The sequence below is a fragment of the Octopus sinensis genome, unplaced genomic scaffold, assembly GCF_006345805.1.
Source record: "Octopus sinensis unplaced genomic scaffold, ASM634580v1 Contig09204, whole genome shotgun sequence".
NCBI lineage: Eukaryota > Metazoa > Mollusca > Cephalopoda > Octopoda > Octopodidae > Octopus > Octopus sinensis.
In genome coordinates this window covers 7,501-17,500 of record NW_021831688.1, presented here as the reverse complement: position 1 = coordinate 17,500, position 10,000 = coordinate 7,501, and the positions used below count along the sequence as shown (strand labels likewise).

The 10,000-nt window shown below is 36.7% G+C and overlaps 1 long non-coding RNA gene across 1 annotated transcript in view; it reads left to right on the top strand.

Annotated features, from left to right (window-relative positions):
• The window catches only part of LOC118761128, a 12,988-nt gene that overhangs the window by 2,384 nt on the left and 604 nt on the right, over positions 1–10,000 (top strand). The window lies entirely within an intron of this gene.

The following is a 10,000-nucleotide window of genomic DNA, read 5'->3' as shown; positions in this document are numbered from 1 at the left end:
GTAATCTTCGTCCGTAGTCTCTGCAGTACGATCGTTCCAATTCAATATAATTCATAGAACTATACCCTAGTTGTCCTTATAAAATGAGATGTGTGTATAGTTCTGCCGGTTACATTGGGCTTACTTTCAAATGTCTAAGTTCTGGTGCGCTAAATCCCAGAAACAGTTTCGCAGCAGTAGATAAATCACTGCAGTTAATGTTGCCGGTTAGAGAACATAATTATTTAAAATTTAAATAATGAGGGTGATAAGTTGAATATTAATTTAATTAAAATCAATTTAAAACCAGTAGCTAGCTTAAAGAAAAATTTGAAAATTCAGAAAAATTGAAATACATGCGTATAATATATATAATATAATATATATATATTATATATATAGATATATATATATATATATATTATATATATATATATATATATATATATTATATATATATTATATATATATATTTTGATAGATAGATAGATAGATAGATAGATAGATAGATAGATAGATAGATAGATAGATAGATAGATAGATAGACAGACAGACAGATAAACGGATGACGGACGGATGTACTGTATTAACTTCCTTTGCATAGATATACAAATTATATAAGGACATGAGCGGTGCATTTAGTTATCTTAGTGTGCGTCTATTACAAAATAAGATCTCATTAATATTCATTTCACGATATCCACCAAGATGACAGCTGTTCGCCAAACTGACAAAGCTTCTATTGTTAGAAATCTTATAATACACTAATTAAATATGATACTTAACTTCTGAAACTCCGCACATTCTTGTTTATCTCTTGGGAACCAACGTTTCAAAACAAGAAAAATTATTTCTTTTAAATAGATACGTAAGTAAATGCATCAATAATTATAACGTTTCATTATTTTGCTATGCTGTGCTGGTTTCTGGTGGCAACTAACGGGGTTGGATCTTATTCGCTACAAGCACAAATTATTTGTTTTACCCTTTCGCTTCTCATGAAGTGTAGGACGGCTACGTCTTTGTTTTGCTGTTCTCGAATATGGATTGTCTTTTGTGAATCTCCCCAATTGAATTTCTGTTTTACTTTGGTGTTTTTTTGTGGGTTTTTCCTCTCATTTAGCCTCGCTGACCTACGTCATAGGTTTCTCTGAGGGGAGGCCGTCCTCCCAGGCGTCTTGTTGGTTCTGAATTGTTAATCATGCTTTATCTTTTTATTTGTTTCAGTTATTAGACTGCGGCCAAACTGGGGCACAGTCTTGAACATTTTTTAGTCCAACTTATCGATCCCCAGTGCTTATTCTATCGGGTCTCTATTGCCGAACCGCTAGACTACGGCGATGTAAAACACACCTACACTGGTTGTCAAGCAGTGTGGCAGACAAACACACACACGTTTGTGTATGTATATGTATATATATATATAATGTGTATATCTATGTGTATGTTTTTGTGTCTGCGCTTGTCCCTCATCACCGCTTGACAACAGTGTTGGTGTGCTTACGAACCACTGAGTTACGAGGGCGTAAACAAACCAGCATCGGTTGTCAAGCGATGTCGAGGGGACAAACACAGCACACACACGAACATACCCAACACATACATACAATATATATATATATATATATATATAATTATATATATTATATATATATATATATATATATACGACGGGCTTCTTCAGTTTCCGTCTACCGAATCCACTCACAAGGCTTTGGTCGGCCCGAGGCTATACTAGAAGACACTTGCCCAAGATGCCACGCAGTGGGACTGAACCCGGAAACATGTGGCTGGTAAGCAAGTTACTTCCACATAGCCACTCCTGCGCCTTATCATACATACATACATACATGCATACATGCATCACACAACACACCACACACAACACACACACAACATATATATATAATATATATATATATATATTATATATATATATATATATATATCATACACATACATACACACACACATACAGAGGCGGGCTTTATATAGCTTTTATATAGCGAGCTGGCGGAACGTTAGCACGCCGGGCGAACTGCTTACCGGTATTTCGTCTGCCGCTACGTTCTGAGTTCAAATACCGCCGAGGTTGACTTTGCCTTTCATCCTTTCGAGGTCGATAAAAAAAGTACCAGTTATGTACTGGGGTCGATATAATCGACTTAATCCGTGTGTCTGTCCTTGTTTGTCCCCTCTATGTTTAGCCCCTTGTGGGCAATAAAGAAATAGGTATAGCTTTCTTCCACCAATTTCACTCATAAAGTATTGGTCGGCCCGGGGCTACAGTATAGCTATTTGCTCCAAGTGCGAAGCAGTGATGCTGAACCCGAAATCATGGTTGCAAAGTGAGCTTCTTAACAATATAGCCATTCCTGCGCCTGTAGTATCATGTATAATATTAACAACAACAACAAAAAAAGAAAAGAATAGAAAATCTACTTGAATCTACGTGTTTGAAATTTTCAACAAATAATCAATCATTGAAAACACTTAACAGACAACAAGAATTTGTAAGACAAGACTACATCGATATGAGGAACTTATTGACCGTCTTGATGCCAAATCTAAAATTCGGCTCAATTTCTTTCAAATACTTAGAAGTCAAAGCTACATTAATGCTGTATTATAACACGACACTAATAATAAAGCAGAGATAACGATTTCGGTTGGATGGGTTTTGAACTGAAACCGGGTTCAGTCTGTCGTGTCTCGCCTTTCATTCGAAAAAGCAGAATTACTATATTTCATATTAACAAAGTTTCTTTCGTAATGAATACATTAATTATCCTAATCAACCCGAAAATTTTTAGCGCCAGAAAAAGAACAGCTAATTCATCATTCTCGAAACATTCCTCACCTGACTAACAACGTCTGAAATTTCCTCTTCCAGAAAAAAGCAATAAATAAATAAAGACAGCAAAGGAAAAACGAAACAAACCCTGTTATCGGTCTTTTACATGTGTTACTTTGTTTTTAATCCTTCCACACTCCACTTGTCTGTTTATTTTTATCAAGAATTTATCTCTTGTCGAGCGCCCGACATTTCCCATATTTTTTTTCTTCTTTCTTGTAAACAGTAAGGTGTTAGCTTTCTCGGCATTCCTGTCTATCAAAGAAAGAAGCTGATTTCGTTAAATACTGACGCCACGCAGTAAATATTTCAGATTCATTAAATTAATTAGTGATGAAACGTCTCACTGCTAACACTGACTGTTAGCGACGATGGACAAGAATGAGTTACAAACGCCATTTATATAGTAGCCATTCATGTTATCTAACTTCTATTCATATATTTTACCGTAACAGATTCTTACAGAAGCTACTGGTCATGTATCTTGTCTTCGTAAGCATTATCTCGTATTATCTTCACCTTGTATTAAAGCAACAAGAAAAATCCATTTGAAAACATTGTCTGAACGTGATGTAGTAAGTAAATTGTATTGTGTAGATCGAGTTAACTAACATCTGATGTTAGATTACCGAGTATTAACTAAATAATTATTAAACAATATTTCAAAACAATTTCAAAATGTCTGGTCTATACTCCTTTCTGCTATGTGCACAAGGCCTGACATTTTGCGGGAAGGGGTTAAACTGATTGCATCAATACCTATTTCTTTACTACCCCCACAAGGAGCTAAACACAGAGAGGACAAACAAACACAGACATTATATCGACCCCAGTGCGTAACTGGTACTTATTTAATCGACCCCGAAAGGATGAAAGGCAAAGTCGACCTCGGTGGAATTTGAACTCAGAACGTAGCGGCAGACAAGATACCGCCAAGCATTTCGCCCGGCGTGCTAACGTTTCTGCCAGCTCGCCGCCTTAGCATCAATACCAGTGCTCAACAGGTAATTATTTTAATCAAACCCAAAATGAGAAAATGCGAAGTTGACCTCAGCGGGATTTGAACTCAGAACGTAAAGACGATTGAAATGCCGACATGCAGATGTTTATGCCAGCTCGCCGCTATAAAATGTCCAACTTGCTTATCAACCACATGGTTCCGGGTTCAGTCCCACTGCGTGGCACCATGGGCAAGTGTCTTCCACTATAGCCTGAGTGGATTTGGTAGACGGAAACTGAAAGAAGCCCGTCGTATATATGTATATATATATATATATGTGTGTGTTGTATGTATATATATATATGTGTGTTGTATGTATATATATGTATATATATATATATGTGTTTATATATATATATATATATATATATATATATATATATATATATATATATATATATATATTATATATATATATATATATATATGCGCGCGCGTGTGTTTGTGTGTGTGTATCTGTGTTTGTCTCCCCAGCATCGCTTGACAACCGATGCTGGTGTGTTTATGTCCCCGTAACTTAGCGATTTGGCAAAATAGACCGATAGAATAAGTACTAGGCTTACAAAGAATAAGTCTTGGGGTCGATTTGCTCGATTAAAAGGCGGTGCTCCGGCATGGCCGCACTCAAATGACTGAAACAAGTAAAGAGTAAAGAGAAAAAGAGTACTATTAGGTTTATATTAGATAACATACATGAAAACTTCTGGGGTTGCATGGTTTGCATAAAATTTGGACATTGCAAGGTTGCTGGACGCTGAACGAAGTAGTTATGATCTGAAATAAACATCAAAGATGCTTTGCTCCATGCAGAAACAGAAGGAATTACTCAAAAATATTTCAATCTTGCAGATTGTGTTTTAATGGTTATCATGAAATCGATCAAATATCCACTTATACCGATTTTGACAGTAAGCTCCTCGTGTATATATATATATATACATAAGTATGTATGTGTATATATATTATATATATATATATATATATAGATAGATAGATAGATAGATAGATAGATAGATAGATAGATAGATAGATAGATGAATATTAGCTGTCTCTGTGGCGCAATCGGTGAACGCCTTCGGTTGTTAACCGAAAGGTTGGTCGTTCAAGGCCCACCCAGGGGCGATCAAATATTCCCCCCCCCCGTCATTTAGCGGTTCGACAAGAGGGACCAATAGAATAAGTACTAGGTTTACAAAGAATAAGTCCTGGGGTCGATTTGCTCGACTGAAGGTGGTGCTCCAGCATGGCCGCACTCAAATGACTGAAACAAATAAAAGAAAAGAATATGTATGTATGTATGTATGTATGTATGTATGTATGTATGTATATGTATGCATATATATATATATATGAATATATGGATATATAACATTGCGTATTTGTGTGCGCACAGGCACACAAAAATACACACACACACACACTTATATACAAAGCATAATAGAACAAATTTGATAAGCTGTTCCCCATTTAAGTTCGACAAATGTTTCATTTGCAATAAACATCGTTAATTTAATAATCTAATTAAGAGGAATAATCAATTAATTTTAATTTATTTATCAACTCCGCCTTAGTAAAGGCGGTGGTATTGTTTTCAGTCGTATTTGTTTGTTGGTTTGTCCGTGGACAAGATATCTCAAGAACCGCTGAATGGATTCGGATGAAACTATCAGAGATGTTTGGCCTCGTAACTGGCACAAACTGATTAGATTTTGGGATCGATCCGGTACCGGACAAGGATTCTGGATTATTTTTCCTAGTTTCTTTTTTACTTAATTTTTGAGAGCAGTCGGGTTCATTTTTAGTATTCTCGTTTGTGAGAGCAGACGAGATTATTTCAGATATTCTCATTTTAAAAATCATCTCCGGCTAATCGTTGAGAGCACATTAGTGTTGCCTTGGCGGAGGTTTGCACTCTTTGAGTGCTCTTGTTTTAATTTAAATTCATTTAATTTAATTAATTACATGTACTAATTACGTAACTACGGAATTAATTATGTTTATTGTTAACGAAACAGACATCGAACATAATTAAATTATGAACCCTATGAAATTTACACCTTTTTTTATTCTAGATACGCCGATTATAAATATACATGCGAGTATTTTTCTCTACGTGGGTTTACTGAAACCTTACGCCGTGTCGTTGTTTACCTGAGTTCTTAATTGCCAAGGATATATGCTTGATGTTTATACATCAATTTACCCCCGACCCTTTTTTTCCCTGTCTCCCTGCTTCTCTGTCTCTCTCCCTTTCTGTGTTTAATCGCGCCCTTAATTAGTAAGGATATATGCTTGATGCTAATACATCAATTTAGTTTCCTTTCTCTGTCTCTCTGTCTCTGTCTGTCTGTTTGTCTCTCTGTCTGCTGTGTCTCTCCCTCTGTCTCTTTCTGTATATATATATATATATATATTATATATATAATATATATATATATATATATATATATATATATATATATATATATATATATATATGTATATTATATATATATACGTATGTATGTATGTATGTATGTATGATGAGTGGCAGGAAAAAACAACAAAAACAAGGTAAAAAAGGGATGAGTTTCCACAAAGGTGTTATTCGTTTCATGCTTGAAAAGAAATAGAAAGGGTCTTTGACGTTTCGGACATCAGAGTTCCTCGTCAGATAAAAGGAAGTGGGCGGTGGAAAGGAGGGAAGAAGAAAGAGACAACAGGAATTAGGGATCGGTTGGGAATACGATTCTACTGGGAGAAGTTGAGTGGGTTGCGGTAAAGGTGTGACGGAGGCGTGATACACACCCACACACACACACGCATACATACATATATACATAAATACATACATAATACCTATATGTGTGTGTGTATGTGTCTGCGTGTGTGTGCGTGTCTGTGTATGTATTTATATATATTTCAGTCCGCTCACAAGGCTTTGATAGGCCCGAGGCTATATTTGAAAATACTTGCTCAGGATGCTATGTATGTATGTATGTGTGTGTGTATGTATGTATGTATGTATGTATGTATGTATGTATGTATGTATGTATGTATGTGTATGCATATGTGTGTGTACGTGTGTATATGTTTGTATATAGTTAATCCCCACCCCACCCCAAAAAAACGAGAAAAACAACGCGAGGACGTGGTACACGCAAAGTATTAATACGATGCTTAGGGTAGGAAAAAAAGGGTGTTTTACGTTTCGACCAAGGCTCTTCTCCAGAAACGGGGCAGAGGAAAGTCCAAGAGAAAAGGAACATGGAGAAAAAAGATCATCCACATGTAGTTACATTATACATATATAATGGATAATAAAGCGAATGGTTTGCACCTGGTAGCTTACTGGTAGAGCACGGTCCCTTTCACAGTGATCGTTAGGTATATGGCAAATGAGACGGAAGATGGGATATACGAGAATTTATTATTAACCACTACAATTGTTTCGATACATCTACTAGCATCGATTCATTTGTGATTTTATTTTCTATCTTTTATATAAATGAAGATATTTCCTCCGCTTGGCTGCTTTTCTTTCTATAAAACGGAAAGTTACATTGTGGAACAGTCATTTTAACGAGTTGTATTTATTTATTTATCACCCGACGAGATACATCTGCACCACCGGATGCACCTGAACCAGTTGTTGAGTGTCTCACCCTTGAAGAATCGATGCTAGATGTACCGAAACAATTGTCATGATTAATAATAAATTCTCGTATAGTCCATCTTCTGTCTTTCATTTGCTATATATATATATTCTTTTATTCTTTTATTTGTTTCAGTCATTTGACTGCGGCCATGCTGGAACACCGCCTTTAGTCGAGCAAATCGACCTGAGAACTTATTCTTTGTAAGCCTAGTACTTATTCTATCAGTCTCTTTTGCCGAACCGCTAGGTCACGGGGGCGTAAACACACCAGCATCAGTTGTCAAGCGATGGTGGAGGCACAAACACAGACACACAAACATACACACACACACACACACACATATATATATATACACACACAAACACACACATATATATGTGTATATATATATGTATATATATCACGGGCTTCATTCAGTTTCCGTCTACCACATCCACTCACAAGGCTTTGGTCGACCCGAGGCTATAGTAGGAGACACTTGCACTTGCCCAAGGTGCCATGCAGTGGGACTGAACCTGGAACGATGTGGTTCGTAAGCAAGCTACTTACCACGCAAGCACACCTGCGCCTATATATATATATAACTTATTGAACGTAATATAAAAGAAACTAGGCAGAAAGTTATATATGTCTCTGAATGGGGTTAGACTCTAAAATATTATATAAAGAATATGAAAGTCATATGAGGCACTTGAAAGAATGCGCGACAGTGTAAGGTTTGGTGGTTGCGTAGGAAGAGAGGGAGAAGAGCAAAAGAAGTCTATTGAAATATATCTGGTGGCAGAGTGATTATACACTGTCTGTAGAATGAGAAAGAAAGGGACTAATGAGGATTAGGAAAGAAAAAAAATATGTCTGCAGAATGGAAAGATAGAAAGTCCTTTTAAATAAGGAAGTCGCAGTAATAGAAGCAGATAAAAGGGATCGAAGTGGAAAAGGAAATGTGAATATGGGAGAGGCATGTAAATTATAGTTTAGAGAAATCTGTATTTAAGTATATAAAAATGGCAGAAATACCCGTGGTTGACTGTGTTCAGAAAAAGTCTTCAAAAATTATACCCTGATTTATGAAAGTTACTGCTTTGATATTATTGAATGTTTCATAGCGGAATATCTGCAAGCTCTTATTGCCAGGTTTCGGCCCAAAAAGTTATAATATTTTACTAATGGGTCTGCTGAGAGTCAGTCTCTTCAGCTCTTTCTCTTTTCCTACGCTGAGATTGCTTAGGTAGTCTAAATATAATTTTTTTCGAGACATTGTAGTAGGGTGAATTAATCTATAAGACAGGGGACTTAACTCATGTTAGTAAACTTATGGATTTGGTAAAAGTTATGGTTGAAAAGCTATTTTTTCCGCTATCCGGAGGTGCCTCGGGAAAAATAAGTTGACAAAAACACAGCCATGATCGTGACCAATGTCCTCCTAAAATTGGAGCGACATGCGCGCTAATTTGTGGACGTGCATAAAGTACATTCACGTACACACACACACATCCTGCCTTTTATAGATATAGATAAAATAAAAAGATTCAGGAGATAAATTGATGTCCTTTTGTCAATTTTGAGAAGAATATTAAGTGGAGGCAAGACAATTAATAGTTTAGTTGCGGCCATGCTGGGGCTCTGCCTTCGAAAGTTTTGTTAAACAAGTCAACCCCAGTACTTATTTTCCTTTTTAACTCACTTTTATCGAACCGCTATGTCACGGGAATGTAAACAAACCAACACCGGTTATCAAGCAGTGGAGGGAGGACAAACACACACACACGGATACATATATACGGCGGTTGTCACCACAATTTCCGTTGGCCATATTCACTCGCAAGTAATTAATCGGCCCAGGACTATTGTAGAAGACATTCGCCCAAAGTGCCGTTCAGTAAGATTGAACTCGAAAACAACGTGAGTGCAAAGCGAGCCTCTTTTGCCGAATCGCTAAGTTACACGAACGTAAACAAACCAACACCGGTTGTCAGGCAGTGGAGGGACGACAAACACACACAGGCACACACACACGGGCACACACACATACACACACTCATGCGCACATACACACATATATACAACAAGCTTCCATACAATTTCCGTTGACCATATTCACTCACAAGTAATCAATCGACCCACGATTATAGTAGAAGGCACTTGCCCAAGGAACCGCTCAGTGGGACTGAACCTGAAACAGCGTTATTTCCAGGCGAGCTTTTAACCACACAGTGAGTCATGCTTCTATAAAATATCTAGTTTGCAAAATAATTTCAATAAAAACATAAAGGTACCTGAACGTCTTTGGCACGAAAATCGAATTAAAGAACAACACAAGTTCACTCTGAAATGCATGTTTAAGATACGTAATGGAAGAAAAATGTGGAATACAAAGAATGCGCTGGAAATCATATGTCTTTGATAACTCAACACATGTCTCTGACGTCTAAAATATGGCTCTAGGGTAAATAAAATATACCCTTACCGCCTCCAGAGCAGGCGATTGGAGAATTTTGAGAGCGAACCATTCGAAATAATATGAAACAG